The sequence below is a fragment of the Sturnira hondurensis genome, unplaced genomic scaffold (assembly GCF_014824575.4).
Source record: "Sturnira hondurensis isolate 20B ecotype Veracruz unplaced genomic scaffold, ASM1482457v3 Scaffold0020237, whole genome shotgun sequence".
NCBI lineage: Eukaryota > Metazoa > Chordata > Mammalia > Chiroptera > Phyllostomidae > Sturnira > Sturnira hondurensis.
In genome coordinates, this window is record NW_028092868.1 from 6,249,575 (window position 1) to 6,272,903 (window position 23,329).

The 23,329-nt window shown below is 37.3% G+C and overlaps 1 long non-coding RNA gene across 1 annotated transcript; it reads right to left on the bottom strand.

Annotated features, from left to right (window-relative positions):
* Positions 1–16,276: 16,276 nt before the first annotated feature.
* LOC118975426 (uncharacterized) lies at positions 16,277–22,066 on the bottom strand. The gene is made up of 3 exons (XR_005064050.1): positions 21,984–22,066; positions 21,937–21,939; positions 16,277–16,288 (listed from the first exon to the last, which is right to left on the bottom strand). It is a non-coding gene; the product is annotated as an uncharacterized LOC118975426 (long non-coding RNA).
* Positions 22,067–23,329: the final 1,263 nt, after the last annotated feature.

Consider the following 23,329-nt stretch of genomic DNA (forward strand, 5'->3'; position numbering starts at 1 on the left):
TGAATTCAGTCACAAGTTAGATGAAAAAATGAAGGCTATGCTAAGTGAAATAAAGAAAAATGTACAGGGAACTAATAGTGATGGGAAGGAAACTGGAACTCAAATCAATGGAGTAGACCAAAAGGAAGAAAAAAATATCCAATCAGAAAAGAATGAAGAAACAAGAATTCAAAAAAATGAGGAGAGGCTTAGGAACCTCTAGAACATCTTTAAACTTTCCAACATCTGAATTATAGGGGTACCAGAAGGGGAAGAGGAAAAGCAACAACTGGAAAACTTAGTTGAACAAATAACAAAGGAGAACTTCCCCATTCTGGCAAAGGAAATAGACTTCCAGGAAGTCCAAAAAGCTCAGAGAGTCCCAAAGAAGTTGGACCCAAAAAGGAACACACCAAGGCACATCATAATTACATTACCCAAGATGAAAGATAAGGAGAGAATCTTAAAAGCAGCAAGAGAAAAGGAGACAGTTACCTACAAAGGAGTGCCCATCAGACTGTCATCGGATTTCTCAAAAGAGACCTTACAGGCAAGAAGGGGCTGGAAAGAAGTATTTCAAATCATGAAAAGCAAAGACCTACATCCAAGATTGCTCTACCCGGCAAAGCTTTCATTTAAAATGGAAGGACAGATAAAGTGCTTCATCTTATAAGATAAGATGAAGTTAAAGGAGTTCGTCATCACCAAGCCCTTATTAAATGAAGAGAATTATCTGAGAAAAAGAAGATAAAAACATGTATAGTAAAATGACAGCAAACTCACAATTATTAACAACCATACCTAAAACAAAAACAAAGCAGACAGCTAGATCAGGAGTGGAACCACAGAAATGGAGATCACATGGAGGGTTAGCAACAGGGGGGTGGGAGGGGAGAAAGGGGGGAAAGGTACAGAGAATAAGTAGCATAGATGGTAGGTAGAAAATAGGGGGAGGGTAAGAATAATATAGGAAATGTAGAAGCTAAAGGACTTATAAGTATGACACATGGACATGAACTAAAGGGGGGAAAGTGGGTGGGAGGGGGAGAGCAGGGTGGAGGAGAGTGAAGGAGGGAAAATGGTAATAAAATAATCAATAAAAATATTTTTAAAAAACAATTTATCATCTCATCTTTTATTACCTTGGATAAGACCTTTTTTCATTGACAGACACGGTAGCCTGATCCTTAAACCTTATAAACATGATAGGAAAGTATGTCATACAGAAGAAACACAATAAGAACATTTATAAAAGGTTGAAAAAGATGCTGTGAATTACAGGACACCCATTATTCCCACCTCTACTGACACAAAAGTTGTTAGTTAAGGTAATAAAAAAACACTAAAACCCTGCAGATTTATAAACCTTAAAATTTTTATGTAGAATAAAACTTCTTCTTCATTGCATGTTCTTTATATTCCCCTTCCAATCCAAATGCTCCCCCTGCCTATTATAGAATTACCCATTATCCACAACATGTTAATGATGGCCATTTCCAAAGGGGAGAAGGAAGCATTGGTGTTGGCCTTGTTGATATAATCCAGGGACTTTAATGTCCCCTGGTAGGTAGAGACCTGTTATTCTAACTGATCATATTTGAGAAGACTTCATGTGAACCAAGGTGTCACTAACATCTTGGGGCCAATAATTCTGCTCTGCAGACCTATCTCCCATCCCAATACCTAGCATCAATATATTAGATGAACTCCTTAGATACATAGTTCTGGCTGAGCAAAGGAGAAGGCTGCGAATTCCACCGCTGGCTCTGTGCTTATTATGCATAAGACTATGACACTTTCTAATTTCAAACAGGACACAGAATTTCACCAAGAGTATAGGGTGTTGGAGAGTGTCTATAACCACCCTAAAAGATTTTTCTCTTTGTAAAGAGAGGCAAGGAGTGCTGGCCAAACTGAGAGTCTAGGGTGAGGGGTAGGATTAGGGGAGAGCTGAAATATTCTCTGAATCCTTTACTACCAGAAATCAAGTGCTCTCATTGTATTTCTTCACAGGTCTCTTCAACCCAATGTATGATGTAATTAATACTACCTTGGGTGGAAATGGGCTATGTATACTCTGGGTGTTTAAAGAGAAGAGACTTCAGGTTGGTTGATGAATTGGGGAAAGTTTCATGGAAGAAGAAGTGTTTCAGCCAATGAAAGACAATAAAAGATTTCAAAAGGCACAGGGCAGTGAGCAAGATGTTTTTTAGTATTGAAGACAAAAACCTGATTCACACCAAAGTAACTTAATGTTTACAATTTTCCATTCATTCTAATCTTTCCATAAGGTTTGTTTCCCCATGTTCTCCAATCTGGCACAACACAGAGACGATGAACTGATTAAACGGTGTTCTCATTTACCCGAGAAAATAAATTTATCTTAAGTGGCTAATTTACATGTCTCTTCCTTTAGCCACATAGATTTTAAAGTTCCTACTTTGTGAGAAAAATCATATAATAAAAACTGTACCTGGTTATTTTTAGATTAGTCACAATATTTGAAAAATTGACTCCAGAATCTCATGCTAAGTGTATATATTAGAATAATAGTCTTATTGCTTCCATTGTATGGTTGCTGCCGGTTTACCTATTTTGCAGAATTTGTAGCTTACATGTTCCAGTGTTGCTATGGTTATCCTAGCTTCTTCCCTTTTCCCTGTTAACAATGAATATTTTAAAGATCTTGTACTTGATACTCTTACTTATGGTTTTTGCTACTTCATGTTATGAAGCTGGAATCAATATCTCTTTCCTGCCCTGGCTGGTGTAGCTCAGTGGATTGAGCGCGGGCCTGCAGACCAATCGCTGCTCGGTTCCCAGTCAGGGCACATGCCTGGGTTGCAGGGCAGTTCCCAGCAGGGGACACTCAAAAGGCAGCCCTACATTGATATTTCTCTCCCTCTCTCCTTCCCTTCCCCTCTAAAGATAAATAAATAAAATCTTTAAAAAAATGTTTCTTTCTTTCCATCCCAGTTGTTCATGAGAATGTAGGATCTCACTGATTCAAAGCCTGAAAGAAGTCTTGTGGCTAAGTCAGAATCTCAGTGCAGATGGAAAAGCCACCCTCAGAAACAGGTCCCACTGTGAGATTAGGAGATGTTAACTTGTGGTTTCCCCCAACTACAGCTTGATAATCTGCCCCTTAACTCTTTCTAGTGTGACCCTCTTACCCTTTTCTTCTTTTATCTGTCTCAGGCCAGGAACCTGTGACTTTCCTTTTATCCAGGGTCTCATCTTCAATGGAAGAAAATAAAAAACTTGCACTTGTGTCTGACAGTAGGAGATCTCAAAAGGAGAGAGCTCAGCCCATGGCAATGGGCCACACATTATGAGTTATCAGGAATTGTAGAAGGAAAGTACATGAAAGAAGGAAGTACATGAAATTCTTCCTGATACTTAAAGAATCACACCCTCTTGCTAAATCTAATCTTAGTAGGACAACCCCTGTTATAATGATTTATGTTTAGACGAAAGTCGGTGGTATAAAGAATAAAAATTGGAAACTGGGATAGATGTTGTGTTTCTATGAGCTCTGTATTTCACACTATTTCTCCCTAGGTTCTCTGGAGCCTGGGACATGTGTGACCTTTGTGGTTTAAAGAGAAAGTTCTTCCAAGGGCATAGATAACTGAGTCAAAGAGGCTGCAAATAGAACTATAAATGGATATGCTTTCTCCAACCATTTATTTCAAAATGTACGAGCAAGTCTAGGTTTCCAAGGAAAATAGCTTAACGGTTTTTCATGGGTGATAGCATGCCTTTGAACTTGCTTAGACTAACTCAAGAACAGGCTCACATGGTCTGGTCTCTAATGGTAGTTAGTAGGGGTGCAGTGCAATCAGCAGCAGAGTTCGTGATGGGGGTGGTTACAGCACAAGTGGAAGAAATGGAAGGAAGAACAGTACACAGAGTTCCTAGAAACGAAGCCTAGTGCTGGTATGTTTCATGCTGAAGAAATTAGTCTCAATGAGTAGGTGCATAGCAAGGAGACACTGGAGGGGCTCCCTGTTTGTGAAAAGGGAAAGTGAGATGATCAGATTTGTGTTTTTAGGAAGATGGTTCAAGCACTAAAAAGGTGCTTTAAAAAGAGAGAAAATTGCCTACAATAAGACCCCCAAACTGGAAACTTCTACATCAGTCTATGTGGGATGAACTAAAGGAATGCGACACGATTTCTAGCTTTGGTGGTAGATAATGTTGTCTTTCACCAAAATTAGGAGAATTAGGAAAGAGTAAAACAGTTTTTAATTGAGTTTCTTGAGGTGAGGCAGAAGGAAGAGCATAGTAGTTAAAAATATTTCAAGCCAATAAAATAGAAGAACCCAAAGTCATCACTTGTACTTTATACCAATCAATGTTGTGATGAACCATGGTTTTGGGGTGGGTTAAGGAGAAGTTCCTACAAAGTATCATCTGCCTAGTGTCTACGATGAGCTCATGCAGACCTGATCATACCCACCTGCTCCCTGCAGAGCCAAGAAAAGAGCAATAAATATTGCAAACACTAATATTGCAGTCCCCAGATCTGTGCCAAGGGGTCCTGGGATACCACACGAGGACACTGCAGCATTTTATACATTTTCAAGGATAACACAGCAATATCTGTCAAATGCTCTTAACAACATTAGCAGGTTTTCTGGACCTAACTATACAAACAAAAATGTTAAGTATTATTTTGACTTAAGGATACCATGAAAGAATTATTGAGTCACCAAGGCCATGGTAGAAAGTTTGAGAAAGTTTAAAAACCTCTGTCCTACTAAAATATTCTTGACCAATTTTTCATTAAGTCATTATACATTCCACTCTCTGGAATCATAGATGGGTAAATGCATCCCAGAATTTGCCTAATTTCTAGTATGGATGGTCAAAAAGCAGGTTCTCCCATAATAATGCTTCTCAAATTTCAGCATTTAATAATGACTTTACAATAAGATTTAAATCTGGATATTTCCAACTGGACTTTGGGATTTTGCAAGTGTTTTTTGCCTGCCTTAGATTTCATGTCAGCTGTTCCATGATTTTATCAACCAGGCGACCCCCCACATTGGCCCAAACATGAAATGCATAAAATGATTTCATCTTATGGTAATCCATGGATAAAATGTACTCACTACACAAAGTTTAAATTTTTTTTTCTCAGACAGGAAATCTACCAGTAGAGTTAAAAAAACTGATTTCAGTATCTCATTCTTCTCACTTCTTTTGCACCATTAAATCTACCAGTTGCCAACTATTAAAGCAAGGATTAAGGTTGAAGAAAATAATTGATTTCTACCTAAGCTAAAATATCTGGCTTCACTATGGACTATGCGTGACATCAGCCTGAATCCTAGAGAACTAAGCGCAGCTCCTTCTGGATTTTCCCACCAGACACCATTTCTGTGCACATTTTTCTTAGAAGGACATTCCTTGAGGTGTTTTCCATTATCAACACAACTATCCCCGACACCCCTGTCCCGCAAACGTTTCTCCATAGAATTACTTTAGGTAGTTGCTGAAAATGTAGATTTTTTAAATCCACTTCCAGAGATTCTGATTCAAGAGGCTTGGGGAAGGCTTCAAGAATCTATGTGTGAAAACAACAGACCCTCAGGTGACCCTGAAGTGGGTGTTCCCTGGACCACACTTGGAGTAACTTTGCTCTAGAGCAATGTTCCCTAAAGAATCAGATGATCATTGTGTGGTCACATCAAGTTTGTCCTTAAAACATCTGCCAAGATCCCAGGCTTCAGAGTTTCTAGAGATAGTTTCACTGTGATACTTTTCCAGGCAGACTGGTGAAGTTTTTGGTCCCAGGCATAAAGCTGCTTTGTCACTCGCCTTATTTTTAAATGATTTTTACGGGTTCCCTTATAAGGAAAAAATTGATGGGAATCACAAATTGTTACAGTTAGACATTGTCCCCGAATTATTCTCACCAAGAACTGTGCGTTCTGATTTCAATGAGCAGAATGTCAGGACTTTAAAATTTCTGTGAATAATCTTCATCCAAAAGTTATGCCAGCTTGCTTTTAAAATGTTGGTACTAAGTAACCAGAGAGGTATCTGCTAAAGGAACCCCGTTAAAAGAGGCAACAAAATTGTGATTGGGTCTCATAACTGTCAATCGCTTTTGGAGTTGAGAGGGAGGTTATTAAAGTGTCAAGAATATATTCCATCTTTGAAGAAAATGTCCAGCTGAGAGCAAAATCTTTGTGTTTGTCTTCTAAAAGTTGGGGAATGAAATGGTGTCCCATCTCTTCTCAGATAAGAAAACAGTTTTTTCACAAGCAAGCAAAGGTGCAAAGTCTGTATGTAATAATCAAATATTGTGTAATAGTGTTTTTAACAGAAAATAAAGAGACTACAAACCCGTTGGTCTCGAGGTCTCTCAGTGCCCTAAAACTTCTGCTTCATCGATTATATTAAAAGAACTGAAATTAAGTCCAATGTGGGGAATAAAAGATCATTGAAATGTTACTGGATACCTAAGAAGATTGTCTCTTCCACTGGTCTATGGCTCCCCCACCAGTACCATACTGTTTTAATTATTGAAGCTTTGTAACATACTTTAGAGTTGGAGAGTTCGATGCATCCAGCTCTGTTCTTTTTGCTTGATATTGTTTTGGCTGTTTGGGTATTCTTGTGGTTCCACATAAATTTTACCATTATTTTTATTTTTTTGGTAAGAAATACCATTGAAATATCAATAAAATTTTATTGAGTCTGTAGGTCACTTTGACTATTTTAACGATATTGTTTCAGTTTTTAACAATATTACAATATTAATATCTTACTAATATTAATTCCTCTGTCCATGGGGTGTCTTGCCCCTTTTGTGTGTCTGTTTTAATTTCTTTTATTACTGTTTTACAGTTTCACTAAAAGTCTTTCACCTCCTCAATTAAGTTTATTCCTAAGTATTTTGTTCTTTTTGATGCTATTACAAATGAAATTGCTTTCTTAATTGGCTTTTTGGATAATTCATTCTTGTTTGGTTCACAGGCCCACGCTCAGTCCACTTAGCTACACCAGCCAGGGCTTGGATAATTCATTCTTGATGTCTAGATTTTGTAACCTGGGTTTTCTTTACCATATTAAAAATGTTTCCTTCTCAGTTTATTTATTTCAGATCATATGTCAGTGTTGGAAAATCATATCAATTTTCCAACTGATTTTCTGCATTTATTGAGATGATCATATAACTTTTATTGTTTTATTTTAATGTTGTAAAATATGAAATCAACTGTGAATTCCAGCAATTAATCCAAATTGGTATTGATTTTATATATTATTGGATTTTTACATGGTAAGATTTTGTTTATAATTTTTGCATCTACATTTATTTAAAATATTTTTTTAAATTTTGATTTCTGGTAATGTCTTTTCAAGGTTATGCTGACCTCATAGAATTAGTAGAGAAACATTGCTTCTGTTTTTATTCTCTGAATGTGCTTGAGTTATTTTTTTTCCTAAATGTTTTGTCAAAATTATCAAGAAAACCATCTGAGTCTATTTCTTCATTTTGGGCAAGTTTTAATTACAGGTCCAATTTCTATAATAGCTATAGGACAAATCAGTTTTTCTTTTTCTCACCATTTTAGGTTTTGAAGCATGCTTTTCCAAATATTTGTCTACTTTACCTACATTTTTAATGTTATTTGCAAAGAGCTGTTCAGAGTAGTCCCTTATTATCTAATGTGTAAGATTTTTGTGATGTTCATTTTTTAATTCCCAATTTTTGTTTTCTGTTTCTTCTCTATTCGTTCTTGATCAGATTTTTTATAATTTTTTTAAGATTTTTTAAAAACAAACTTCAAATCATTAAGCCTCTGATGCATGCTAATTTTCTATTTTATAGATTGTACCATTGTTATTTATTATTTTCTCCCTTCTACTTGTTGCTTATTTTCTTGTTATTTTTACTTCTTTGGGTGGATAGTTAGATCATGCATTTGTTCTCAGCCTTTCTTGTTTTTTTACAACTACAGGTGTTTAAAGCTAAAATTTGCCTTCAGTGGAAAGCTGTATTTATATCCTACAATGTTAATTATGTGGTTATGTTCATTATCAATTAGTTCAAAATATGTTCCAATTTACATTGTGATTTCTTATTTTTTATCCATGAGTTACCTAGTACTATGTTGCTTAATTTTCAAAATTAGTTTTCTCTTTATTTAGTATCTCTTTTCAAAATAAATTTTCTATTTTAAAGTAGCTTTAGATTTACAAAAAAATATCACAAAGATAGTACAAAGACTTCCTACATATCCCAGACCCACTTTCTCCTATTAACATCTACCATTATTGTGGTACATTTGTCATAATTAATGAAACAGTATTGTTACCTATTATTAACTAAAGTCTACTTAGTCATATTTCCTTAGTTTCTCCCTAATGTCCTTTTTCTGTTCCAGGATACCACATTATTTTTAGTCTTCAAGTCTGCTCAGGCTCCTTTTTGGCTATGACAGTTTTTCAAATTTTCTTTGTACTTGATGACCTTGAGAGTTTGGAGAGTACTGGTCAGGTATTTGGTAGAATGTCCCTTAGTCAGGATATGTCTGATGTTTTTCTCAGAATTAAACAGGAATTATTTGTTTTTAAGTGGAAGATCACAAATGGGGGAGAAGAAAAATTTGTCATGCTGTAGGATTACAAATAATTTATGTAAATAAGCCACACTCAAAGAGATGAAGTATAACTGTTCACCCCTTAACCACGGCTGAACAATTTCACATCCTTCTGAAGATGACAGTATAGATGGCGGGGGGGCGGTAACTATACACTGGAGAAATTTAACAAACAGTGCCTTGGGTCGGTGATCAAGGTCGACATCAACAGTAAGTAATACTGATGGTATGCACCCTTGATGTGCTATGAGGAGAATGAGGCTTTGCCATGGTGCAAGGTAGTTTGTTTCTAGCAAGGAATGGGCCTGTTTCATTTAAGTTTTTGCATCTGTGTGCATAGACTTATTCACATTATTCTTTTATTATATTTTTAGTGTTCATAGGACCAGTTATGATGACTCCTCTTTCATGTAGGATGTTGGTCATTTATGTCTGGTCTCTTTTTTTCCCTGGTTAGTCTGTATACAAGTTTATCTTTTTGTTGAGCTGTTTGTTTTGTTGATGTTTCCAAAGAATTGGGTATTGATTTCATTGATGTTCTCTGTTGATTAACTGTTCTCTATCAATTTCATTAATTTCTGATCTAGTTTTGTTATAAATTTCCTTCCAGAATAGTTACGTTAAAGTGTTCTTTCTCTACTTTCCTAAAGTAGAAAATCATCACTTACGAGACTTCTTCATCCCATAAGTTATTTAGAATTGTTTCTGTTTAATTTCCAAATAGTTGGAGATTTTCCAGCTATCTTTTTGTTCTTGATTCCTAGTTTAATTTCACCTTGGACAGAGAATATATTTTATGTGATCTCTAGGGTTTCCAATTTAGTAAGGTATTAATTATGGCATAGACTGAAGTCTATCTTGGCGAATGTTCCGTGAAAGTTTGAGAGGATTGTGAATTCTGCTGAAACAGAATGGAAGATTTTCCTTGCTCCAGCCTGCTTTGATGAAAATTTGCAGAGTTCATCCAGATCTGTTTTGATTAGTGTTATCAAGGTCTAGTTTTTCTCTATTGCTTTCCTTTTAAATTACATAAGTCTTTATGAGTAAAGTGAATTTCTGACAGAAAACATATAGTTGGGTCTTGTTTTGTGGTCTATTCTGACAACCTGTTTCTTTTCATGGATGTATTTAGATTGTTGTTATGAATCTTTAGAAGCTTAGAAATAGCCTAGTTTTTCAAACATTTGAGCACACAAACTTTTGAAAGATGATTAAAAATTGTGTACATGTGTTTCTCACTTTCTCATTATATGTTCAACTATCTTCCTAAAAAAGTAATTTGAAAGCATATTCATATAATTTATTAAAGTTATAAACCCTATACAACAAATAAGTTTAGTAAAAACTAGATAAAATTAAGTATACACATTTATAATACATTAAATTACATTTTATATTATAAAATAAATTTTGTTCTCATTAAAATATTAAGTATACGTAAGTGAAATTAATGGGATCAAATGTGTCTTTTTAAAAATCTTGGATTAATATTTTGTGAAACAGCAATTTAAAGTTCTGGAAGTTTATTCAATAACTGTTTTAATGGATGTTATAATTAAAATTATCTCATGAAGAAATTTTGATCTAAATAGAAAAATTCACATTACTGATTGTGCTAGCTGAATAGTGATGCTCTTTTTAATTTTTCATTAAATTAGACCAAGTTTTTTAATTCTGGAGTAAAGTTCCCTCATCCTCAGTGTTAATCGGTTGTTCTTGAGCATTCATCAGAAGGAATTATATCTTTATATTTTTCAAATTGAATTAAGAGGCTACTGAAGCTCTTTGAAAAATTGTTAAACAGAAAATTCTGTTCCAAGTTGTCTTATGTGACACCTAACTTTTAATATAATGATAAAATACTTCAAATATTCTTCTTCAAAATGATCTTTCAGATACATGAGTTTTCTCTTTCTGTTAAAATGTCATCTTTACCTTGAAATGACAGATTAAGTGGATTTATATTTTTCAGAACTATCTACAAGGTAACATACTGCTAGAAGCCATTTATTATCATAGAAAAGGGCCAAGAATTTGGAATGCTAATCATTTTGAGCAATAGAAATTTATGAGTCATATGGAAGCTCAATAACCTTTACGTGCTTTGTCATAAAATTACTAGTTAACATTTTTTGAGTGTTAAGCATGTACCAGGCAGTACACTGTGTTCTTTATATACTTTATCTCACATTATTCCTAGTAATTACTCCATTCATCACTCCTACTTTCCAAGTGAGGAAACTAGATTTGACACACTGGTGCAGTTGCTTGCCCAAGACCATGTAGCAGGGGTGTCCAACCTTTTAACATCTCTGCGCCACAACAGAAAAAGAAGAGTTGTCTTGGGACACACATTAAATACATTGTGACACATAATCACAAACAATCTCATAACATTTTAAGTAAATTTACAATTTTGTGTTGAGTCACATTCACAGCCATCCTGGGCTGTGTGCAGCCTGCGGGCTACAGGTTTTAGGTCAGATTTTTTTAAGAAGATCGTCCCCTCCCCTCCCCAAGCTGAGGATTTTTTAATATCAGTCATTTATTTTAAAAGTGCTCCAAGGATTAAGGGGTAAGAGAATGTGGAAAGCAGAAAAGATGAGGGAAGAAGCTAAGCAAGGGTTCAGTTTCAGGAAAGTCTCAGTCTTACCCTGATCGTCAGGGGATCTCGTAGGCACTTGCACACAGTTGTCCAATTTCCAGGCGATACTTGTGGGATTTTACAATCCGATTCAGTCAGTAAGGATCATCCCACACTAGGGGGATAAATTCTCAGGCAAGCTTTCTACCAGTTTTGGCAAGAGGCTTTTGTAGCTTCTAGAGCAGTCCTCTGAAGGAAGCCACAGGGACATCTTTAAAAATAAAGCAGGTAGAACCGGAAGGATGTGTACACAGAACCTTTCAGGAAGAACCAAGTAGATCTGAGTGGGACATTGCCAGTATTTGCTACTGTTAGTAAATGGCATAACCAGGGCTGAACCCAAACGGTATGGCTCCCAGCTCCACGCTGTTGTTATACCACACTCCCTGAGAGAACCAGCAGATCTCTGGGTAGGAAATAGATGTACATGGTCAGTCCCCAAATATTTATAAACACTGTTAATATTTTACTCTGTTTTGATGGTATTCTTCTGATAAAATTTACCCAACGACATCTTGTAACATTTTGGCCCTCCTGACTCAACTCTATGAGTTGAGTGGATTTTACACGGGAAGCTATCTTAGTAATTACCACCAGAATTGTTTTTAATTCCCAATCAAAGGGGCAACCAATTTAACTAAGGAAATATCTTTGTTCCCCAGTGTGAATTAAGATGTCAGTCATTCAGAAATTGACTGTCAGGTATGTATGTATGCTTACCTAACCCAGTCTACTACATCCATAAAAGATACCCTGGATAGCCCTGGCTGATGTAGCTCAGCGGATTGAGCGAGGGCCTGCGAACCACAGGATCACGGTTCCATTCCCAATCAGGGCACATGCCTGCATTGCAGGCCTGTTCCCTACAGGCCAACTCCCAGTAGGGGACGCATGAAAGGCAACCATACATTGATGTTTCTCTCCCTCTCCTTCCCCTCTAAAGATAAATAAATAAATAAAATCTTAAAAAAAAAAAAAGATACCCTGGATACACTGTGTTCTTTCCTTCCTTAGAAACTTGTACCTCAGTTTAGAAATCACTTCCTCAGGGAAGACGGCCGATCTTAAGATTAAGTGAGGTTCTTTCATGTTATGCTATTGTAACCAGGCAAACTGGGGTTCTGCCACCTGGTGCCTTGACATATGAACCAACAATTACTGTTAAAAGAAGCATAATTAGTGTTAAAGGGAACAGGTTTTTATCAACAGGGTTCCAGCCTCAAGGTAGCTGGGTCCAAGAGCACTCCTGCTCAGAGACTCCTCTCCAAGGAGGCCTGTGAACCAAAGGGTCACCAGTTCGATTCCCAGTCAGGGCACATGCCTGGTTTGCAGTCCAGGTCCCCAGTGGGGGGCGTGCTAGAAGCAACCACACATTGATGTTTCTCTCCTTTTCATGCTCCCTTCCTTCACCTCTGTCTAAAAAGAAAATAAATAAAACCTGAAAAAATAAATAAAAAGTACAAACACAATGAAACAAATTCTAGAGTGCACCCTAATGTAAATGACGGACTGTGAGTCATAGTGATGTGTTGATGTACGTTCATCAGTTGTAACAAACATAACACTGTGATGCAGGATGTTGAAAAGGATGAGCTTTTGTGGGGGGGGGGGGTCAGGGTGTCTATGGGACCTCTCTCTTTTTTTCCATTCAATTTCACTGTGAACCTAAAATTGCTCTAAAAATAAAGTTCTTTTAAAAAGATAGTGAAATATCACCTTTCCATTCCTCATCCCTGTGTCCTATTTTTCTTAGTCCATATAACACTACCTTTGCCCAAATACTGAAAAGATGCATGGAAAGTTGTGACATCATTACAATAAAGCTATTTTTCTGTGACATCGAAAAAAATAAAACAACACGAACCATAGCCCAGGAAGGAGGGATCTGTTGCTGGTGGCTCTGGGCTCAGGGTCCAGTCTGCAGAGGCAGGGGCAGTCTATAGGGGCAGAGAGCAGGGTCTGGAGAGGCAGAAGGTGGGTTAGGCAGGGGCTGTCACATTATCTTTAAAGAGCCAGGGAGTGAATATTTGGTGCTCTGTGAGCCATATTGTTTCTGTTGTAACCAATCAATTCTGTCAGCACAGAAGCAGCCATATACCATATGTAAATGGATGGGTGTGGCCGTGTTCCAGTAAAACTGGGTTCATGAAATGAGGCAGGGGGTCAGACTTGATCTTCGAGCTGTAGTTTGCCAACCACCAGGTGAGGGGAGCAAACAGAGGACATCTCATTCATCACATAAAGAGCATTTCCTCGGTCTTTAAATAGTTGTGTTGTATTACATTGTACACTTGCAATAAAAAAGAAATTTTTACCCAGTTTCTTACTGATTATATTTATAATATCCTTAATTGTTACCCCCACAAGTAATGTATAATAAATAACCTCATACTTGCATTATATTACATGTTGTAGAGGTAACCGTAACATTAATTCTTAGAAAGGGAATTGCTGGGATAAAGTAAATACTCGTGTACATTTATAATTATTACAAAGTTTAAACTTGCCCCTCATAACATTGATACCAATGAAAAATCTGCACAACAGTGTGAGTATCTTTCCCCTTAGAGTCTTACCACGGGAAGGATAGTAAAAAAAATTCAGATTTTTGCCATTTTTATGAGTCAAGAAATGTATACTGCTGCAGTTTTAATTTGCCTGCTTGCATAATGAGTCAGTCAAGCATCTTTTCTTGAGAGTCATTTTTTATATCCATTCCTATGAACTGTTAACTATACACATTGCCCATTTTTCTCATGGGTTGTTAGTTATATTCTCCTCAATTTTTCAATATTTCAAATCTCTGGAGAGATTTGCCTCTCAAGATTAAGTAACAAATTTTTTCCCTGCCATGATATTTGCCTTTGATTTCCTGTGGTATTTTTGACATGCAAGAGCTTTTAATTTTTATTTAGTAGAATTTATCACCCTTTTCTATTATAACATCTCGATTTTTTTCAATTACGGGAGTGTCTTTGTTTAAAAACATTCAATGCTTCGATTCATGTGGATTTTGTCCTGATGTCCACTGCCCTCTCTGCATTGATCACTCTGTGAACCCAGAAAACTCTGCAGTTGCCTGGATGGTGTTTGTTGGATGGTCTAGCTTTCTGTTACCTCTTAGTGGGTCCACTTCTACCACGTACTGAGTTCCAGTATGTATCTGGGTCTCTTCGTGCACTTTCTACTCTGGTCCGTGGGTCAACTGTCTATCCATGTACAAGTGTCATCCTGTTTTAGTCAACAATATCCATTCTTCCGGCTTGATTTTGCACTATTAATTGTTCTTGTAGGTTAATTATCTGAATTGTTGACTTAATATCCTTTTTTCTTCAGCTATTACAGATGAGGCATCAGCAAATTTATTCAGCCTTCAATGTTTTTTCTACTTTCTCTCCATTTTTAGTTGTAATTTCTACATTACCAGTGCATTAATGCTTATATTCTTGTCAGTGATTCTAAATTCCACTTAAAAAAATCTTAACTCCATCATGAAATCATTTAACATTTAGCACCAGTCGTTTTACCAGTATTTTTAGTCATATTTTATGCAGTTCACACAGACTGAGAACTAGACAGAAATGGAGAAGCGTAGAGGATGAATCTGAAGGTATAAAATGAATACATCCAATGTCATAATTGCCACCGATCTTTTGCATTCTAAACCATACAGGGAAGACAGTGAAAAGCAGATGGGATTCAAGTATGTGAAAGGATAACAAACGCCCATATATCAGAGGTTCTGGGGAGTAGCGAGGTCTTTGAAGGAGCTGAGTGGGAAAGCTGAATGGAGACCTGACTATGGGGGAGGAGCGGATTTGTATGTTCTCTCACAACCGCGTGAGGACCCTTCTGAGCGATCTTTTCCTGCCTGGCAAAGAAAGCAGTGTGGGGAGGAGAGTCTCCTGGGGCATGCCATGTTTTGTTGAAATGAGATGGTGAGAAGAATATAACATGAAGAGTTTAAAATTGTCCTATTTTTTGGTTTATGGTGAAATGGGAGTTCCAGAGGTAGATTTGAGGATGAAAAGAAGGCAATTAAGTGAACAAAAATAAACAAAGAGTTTTTTTTTAAGATTTTATTTATTTATCTTTAGAGGAGAAGGGAAGGAAAGAAGGGCAGAAACATCAATGTATGGTTGCCTCTCATGAGTTCCCTACTGGGAACTGGCCTGCAACCCAGGCATGTGCCCTGACTGGGAATTGAACCGCGATCGTGTGGTTTGCAGGCCTGTTCTCAATCCACTGAGCTACACCAGCCAGAATAAACAAAGAGTTTTAATTGGGATAAATGCTTGGGAGCACCTGGACCTTTGAAGGGACTTTTGTGTCAAGTGCTAGGAACAGCTAACCAATGAAGCTCCTTGTTTTACTTCATTTAGTTTGAGCCTTTCTGTTTTTCCATCACTTGTAACCAAATGAACCTTGACTATGGCATGAACAGGAACATTGTTGAAGGGGGGAAATAATATTGTTCTAAGTACCTACTGCCACGTGCTGGGCATAAAACTAGACACTATCATATAATTAATGTATGTTCTTTATTTTTGAAGATAGAGGAGACAGAATTAGATGATGTGATTTGCCTAATATGTCACTACAAGTTATAGATTTAGGTCCAAGCCAAAATGTGACTACGTATCTAATACATCATGTTGCCTTCCCATGTGGCAATTATACTACACACACACGTGTGTGTGTGCAAATAATAGTAGAAAATATAAGTAATAGTGAGAACTACTGTACAAAAATATTTAAAAAACAAAACAGACTAAGGTGGAGAGAAAACTGGAGTCAGGAACTTGGGAAACAGTCCAGAACTGTCCAAAAATCTCTGACCATTAATCTTAAGGTGAATTCTTAGTCTTTCCACACCAAAAATTCACCCTCCTCAATCTACCATTTACTTCTCTAGCTCTTCCAATGAAAGGTGTGAACTGTATTGGGCTGGTTTATACAAAATGGTTTGGTGTCCTCTAAAACTTCAATTTTAGAACTTCTGCTGATGAGTCACATAACTTGGACTCTTAAGTCACATAACTTAAGACTCAATTTTCTTATTTATAAACAAGAAATACACTAGGGTTTGCGGTGCTGGGACAAATGAAGAACTCAAACAAATTTTAGTTCTCACTTTCCTCATGGACCAGAACTTGAAAAGGGGGAAAACGTTTATTGACAGAATTATTTTTTGAAATAGTATTTGCTGTGACAAAAATTTACTTGTAAATATTTTCAGCACTGTGTTAAAAGTTTGTTTTCATTGCCAAAAGCTTTGTTTTCGTGAGGTGAAAATTTGGGCAGCCTTCTATGTAGACTGAGCTTGAACATTTCACAGATTTATAGAAGGAAATAATCCATCCTAACTGAATCCAGCTGTTTTTTAATTTAATTATTGTTCAAGTACAGCTTTCTGTCTTATATTCTCAGCCCTGCTCACCCCCCAAGTGTTCCCCACCTCCCTCCCATTTCCTTAGTTATTGTCCATGTGTCCTTTATACTTGTTCCTGTGAATCCTTCCCTTTTTCCCCTGTGATTCTCTCCCCTCTCCCCTCTGGTCCCTATTAGCCTGTTCTGTATTTCAGTATCTTTGGTCATATTTTGCTTGCTTGTTTGTTTTGTTTTTTAGATTCCTATTAAAGGTGAGATCATATGGCATTTTTCTTTCACCACCTGGCTTATTTCACTCAGCATCATGCTTTCCAGTTCCATCCATGATGTTGCAAAGGGTAGGAGCTCCTTCTTTCTTTCTGCTGCACAGAATTCCTTTGTGTAAATGTACCATAGCTTTTTGATCCAGTCATTGACCGATGGGCATCTAGGTTGCTTCCAACTCTTGGCTATTGTAAATTGTGCTGCTATGAACATTGGTGTGCATAGGTTCTTTTGGATTGGTGTTTCAGGGTTCTTAGGATATAATCCCAGCAGTGGAATTGCTGGGTCAAAAGGCAGGTCCATTTTTAATTTTCTGAGAAAATTCCATACTGTTTTCCATAATGGTTGTACCAGTCTGCAATCCCACCAACAGTGAACTAGGGTCTCTTCCCCACAACCTCTCTAATATTTGTTGTTTTTGCTTTGTTTATGATGGACATTCTGACCGGTGTAAAGTGCTATCTCATTGTGGTTTTAATTTGCATCTCTCTGATAGCTAGTGATATTGAGCATCTTTTCATGTGTCTCTGGATCCTCTGTATGTCCTCCTTGGAGAAGTGTCTGTTCAAGTCCTTTGCCCATTTTTTAATTGAGTTGTTTGTCTTCTTAGAGTGGAGTTGTGTAAGTTCTTTGTATATTTTGGAGATTAAACCTTTGTCTGAGGTATCATTGGCAAATATGTTTTCCCAAACAGTTGGTTCTCTTTTTATCTTAATACTGTTTTCTTTAGCTGTGCAGGAGCTTTTTATTTTTATGAGATCCCATTTGTTTATTCTTTCCTTTATGTCCCTTGCTCTAGGGGACATATCAGTAAAAATATTGCTCCGTGAAATATCTGAGATTTTCCTGCCAATGTTCTCCTCTAGGATTTTAATGGTATCACGGCTTATATTTAAGTCTTTTATCCACCTTGAATTTATTTTGGTTGTATGGTGTAAGTTGGTGCTTGAGTTTCATCTTTTTTTTTTTTTTGCATGTAGCTGTCCAGTTCTCCCAACACCATTTGTTGAAAAGGCTATCTTTACTGCATTTTATGTTACTGCCCCCTTTGTCAAATATTAATTGACTGTAGAGATTTTGGTTTATTTCTCAGCTCTCTGTTCTTTTGCATTGGTCTATGTGCCTGTTTTTATGCCAGTACCAGGCTGTTTTGATTACAGTGGCCTTGTAATACAGTTTGATATCAGGTATTGTGATCCCTCCCACTTTGTTCTCCTTTCTCAAAATTGCGGCTGCTATTCAGGGTCTTTTATGGTTATAAATTTTTGAAGTGTTTGTTCTATGTCTGTGAAATATGGCATTGGTACTTTAATAAGTATTGCATTGAATCTGTAAATTGCTTTGGGTAGTATGGACATTTTGATGATGTTAATTCTTCCAATCCATGAACACGGTATATGTTTCCATTTGTTTGTGTCTTCCTTGATTTCTTTCTTCAGTGTTGTGTAGTTTTCTGCATACAGGTCTTTCACCTCCTTGGTTAGGTTTATTCCCAGATATTTAATTTTTGTTTTTGCTATATCGAATGGGATTTTTTTCTAGATTTCTTCTGTTGTAAATCCAGCTGGTTTTGGATAGCAATTGGTGTATCTCTTGTCTGAGCCTGTCTGTTATTTGGTGATGTTTTCATTTACAAAAATAGAAACAAGGAAAATGGGTTATTCCCAATTATTTTTTTCTTCCTGCAGGGATGGCAACAGTTGACAGCTGGAATAGGGGCAAAGTATTTCCTCTAATTTGAACCACAAATGTAATCAGGTAGAAAATGTAGATGATAATTTTAGCTTTCAAAATATGAATTCAAATTAGACATTAGCTTGACAATGTGATTAGCACCTTTTGGGTTTTATATAAAGCAACTACACACAAGCCCCAGTTCTTATACACCTGAGAAGAAAGACTTTTTTTTTCTTGATTTTTAAGATTTTTTTATTGTTGTTCAAGTACAGTTGTCTCCATTTCCCCCCAACACTCCCCCTGCCCCATCCATTGTCACCTCCCACCCTTGATCCTACCCACCTTTGGCTTTGTCCATGTGGCCTTTACACATGTTTCTTGATGACCCTTCCACTTTCCCCCCCATTATCCCTTCCCCCAACCCCTCAGGTTATTGTCAGTTTTTTCTTTTCTTCAATGTCTCTAGTTATAGTTTGCTTGCTTATTTGTTTTGTTGATTAGGTTCCATTTACAAGTGAGATCATATGGCATTTTCATTGCTTGGCTTATTCCACTTAGCATAATGCTCTCCAGTTCCACTCATGCTCTCTCAAAGGGTAAGAGCTCCTTCTTTCTTTCTGCTGCATAGAATTCCATCATGTAAACGTATCACAGTTTACTGACACATTCATTTACTGATGGGCACTTAGGCTGCTTCCAACACTTGGCTATTGTAAATTATGCTGCTACGAACATTGAAGTGCATAGGTACATGCACTTGAATTGGTGTTTCTGGATTCTTAGAACATAATCCCAGCAGTGGAATCACTGGGTCACAAGGCAGTTCCATTTTTAGTTTTCTAAGGAAATTTCATACTGTTTTCCACAGTGGCTGTACCAGTCTGCATTCCCACTGACAGTGCACTAGGGTTCTCTTTTCTCCACACCCTCTCCAACAGTTGTTCTTTGTTACTTTGTTTATGATGGGCATTCTCACTGGTGTGAAGTGGTGTCTTATTGTGGTTTTAATTTGCATCTCTCTGATGGCTGGTGATGCTGAGCATCTTTTCATATGTCTCTGGGACTTCTGTATGTCCTCCTTGGAGATGTGTCTGTTCAGGTCCTTTGCCCATTTTTTTAAAAAAGACAGGTTCTGAAAAGGCACAAGACAGGAGGAATAAATATCTGTTTGTTCTCCCACTTACCAGTTTACTTTTTCTTGTAAATTTCTGATTTTCCTCATATTTATTATTATTGTTGTTGTTGTTGTTATTATTATTATTATTAATCAATGTATGTTCTTCTAGTAATCGTCCATTGGTTCTAAATATGGCTGCTATAATTTTAGCTCTTACTACATTTTTCTTTTTCTTTCTTTTTTTTTTAACAATGTGTCTCTCCTGTAAGATTTTACTGGTGAAAACAGATGCCATCAAAGTTACATTTTAACCTCACTGAGGGATTTTCAGAATCATTACATATTTTACTTCATATGTATGTGTGTACTTAAGCCATAGAAAAAAATCACATATTATCATGCTGTGACTTCAAAAGTTCTCCACATACTATAACTTAAATAATTTGTTCACTTTTTATCTATAATTTTTAAGGTGTGATGAAGTGCAGTGTGGAGTGAATGGAAGTATGTGGGTGTTGGGGTTGAAGAGTGTTGGATTTGAACCCCGACTCTATGACTTAGTTTGCTGGTTTACTTCAAGCAACTTACTTATAATTTCAAAGCTTCAGTTTTCATAGATGTACTGGAAAAATCAAGTTAAGATCAAGTTAAATATGCAAAAGAACCATGGCAGGAGCTGTTGGTTAGCTAAGCTAATGCCACTCCAAATACTCCTCTCTATAATTGCCTTTCATTTTTCAGTGGTTTGTACATGGAAACTCCTGAGAAGGGTTTTCCTTCTCAACTACAGCAACAGAGCTTTTGATCCTATCTCTTTTATCCTGTTTTAGAAGAAGATGTCATGCCTGGGTTTGGAGCAGCTACTTGGGGACCATGACTATGAAAGCACACACTAAGGTCGGTACAGATGGAAACTAGAAGGCTCTGGGGTTTAATGATATTTTTGAGCAGCTAGAGCTGACCTAGAGTAGTTTTCTCAAGACTCTTTACTATGTGCAATGAACAGCCCTTACTTAATAAAGCCACTGTTTCTCAAGGTTGTATTACTCAAAGCTGCAGCATTTCTGTGGGGTGCGGGAGCAAACATAAGCCACAGTAAGAAAGCTCAAATATTATCAACCACTGCCTGCTCTCCAATACTAGGAAAATATAAATATATAAAATATAAATATATAAACACATACCACAGCCATATAATGGATGAAGCATAGTCTCAGCATACCCCCTTTTGAAATAAAGAATAGCTTAAAAATGTTGGGGATCATTTTTTACTTTCTTGTGAAGGGTGTCACCATTTCACCTGTTTATATTCCAGAATCTTCAAAGAAGCCAGATGCCTCCCTCTTCCTTGTATCTCATCCATTCCAAGACCCAGGGTTTTTTTCTCTGTCTCATCATTGACTTCTGTCCATCTCCCCCACTATCATCTTAGTCCATTATGGTTCACTTAGGCTACTACATTCTTACATTATTATAAGTGAACTTCTGTAAAGATTGTTCTCTCTGACTAGAATGTTCTTTCCCACAATTCTTCCTTGTCCTTTAAATTTTAGCTAAATCAGCACAAACTTCAAACATTTCCCCAACCCTCTTGCCCTGAGCACCTTCCTTTTATATCTCATTATATCTCTCTTTATAGCACAAATTAAACATTTTACACTTATATATGAGTCTTAAATTAATGTCTCCACACCAGTGTTTAAGTACCAAGTGAGAATGGTCAGAGTTGGCCAAGCAAAGAGAGAGAAGGCTGGATCTGGAATGAGCTATACTACTGAATATAAACCAAAGATGCATGATTTCTTCCCACCAGATATAGATCCCTAGAATAGAGCTGTGTAGGGTCATCCTAAACTGAACTTCTACCAAGAGGATGATCTGGAAGAGTGTGACTCCAACAAAATAGTGGGTTGTAGAAGGTCCTGGGTGATAAGGGAGAAGTTGAAAGTAGAAAGCTGGAGAAGATATTGCCTATATTAAGAGAAGAGCAAGCAGAGGTCTCAGATGAAAATGTTTACATTTTTAGTTTAGGGGAGGAGTAGCAAGCAATGAGAATAGGAGTCAAAGATGTCTCCCTATGATCCTCTTTTCATTGTCAGACAATTTTTATTTGGTTTTAACCTTGACCAATGCAAAATAACCCTCACCGCCATTCTGGCTGATGTTAATAATCGACTATGTCCATTGTAATACTCAACCCACCTTGGAACTAGAAATACCAATTTTTCTCACTGGCAATAATGAACATCCTTTAATGAGAAAGACAGGATGGTCTAATGAAAAGTGGGTTCACCTGAAACAGCAATTCAGAAGAACTTATGCACACCAATGTTCACTGCAGCACAATTTACAATAGCCAAGAGTTGGAAGCAACCTAGATGCCCATCGGTCAATAACTGGATTAAAAAACTATGGTACATTTACACAATGGAATTCTATGCAGCAGAAAGAAAGAAGGAGCTCCTACCCTTTGCAACATCATGGATGGAACTGGAAAGCTTTATGCTGAGCGAAATAAGCCAGACGGTGAGACAAATACCATATGATCTCATCTTTATCAGGAATCTACAACACCCTCAAAAAAATAGATCTTGACATTTATTTATCTCTTTGTATGGAAACTAATGCTCAGAGAGTGTGACTTTCTCTGAATCAAACAACAACTTCGTCAAAGCCTGGGCTGAAACTCAGACCTTGGCTTCCCCATCAAATTCCAGTTTCCTGGCCACCTGCTCCCTTGATAGATGCTGTTGTAGCTTGTGTTCCATTGAATTTCTCACTTCTACAAAGTGCAGCAGGAAGCATTCAGTCAATACCACCAGATGTCCTTGAAATCAATAAAGGCTGTGGGCTTCCAGCTACAATACTGCTCTTGTGTCAAACCGCATGAAACAAGCACTTTTCTTAAACAAACATGAACTTTGCCTTTTGTATCAGCAAGGACTATTCAAGATACCAAATGAAAACAGCAAATTCTCTGGGGAAGGAGAAGGGATGTTGGCACTCTCTTCAAAAGCAAAATTGGGCCATTTCACTAAACAGAACATTAGCTCTGAAAAGCCAATTTGGTCCGTATTAAGCAACATTGCTTGAGTCACTGTCTTCTAACAACCGCTGTCTTTGCGAGTTTTGAGAAATTTGCTGTAGAATGGCAATGAAGGTAGAAGAAATTAAATGGCTGCTCCCTTTTCTTGGCACCTAGAACTGGCCATCCAGCCAACTCTATATTCCGTGCCTCTGTCCTTTGCCACTGTGGGACCTTCCTCCCTTTCCTTCCTGCACCCCTCCCTCCCTCTCTGCTTTCCTCCCTCCCCAAAGATGATCCCATTTCACCATCAGGGCAAACTTCTTGAGAATGCCCTTACTCCCTCTTTTCTCCCCTCGTTCTCTTCTAATGATAATTCTCTCTTTTCTGCCAAAGACTTGACAGATTGACTCACTCCCTTCCTGTTAGTTCCAACAAACTAAAAATGCAAAGAACTGTGGTGGCGGTGTGCTGCGTGCTGAATGCTGAGCAGAAGAATGAGCAGAAGTGGACCACCAGTGTGGCTTGTGCATAAGAAGCCCTCCTGGCTCCGAGACATGGGGCACCCTGCACAAAAGAGAACTGTGAACTCTGTCAGTCTGAGAACCATAGAA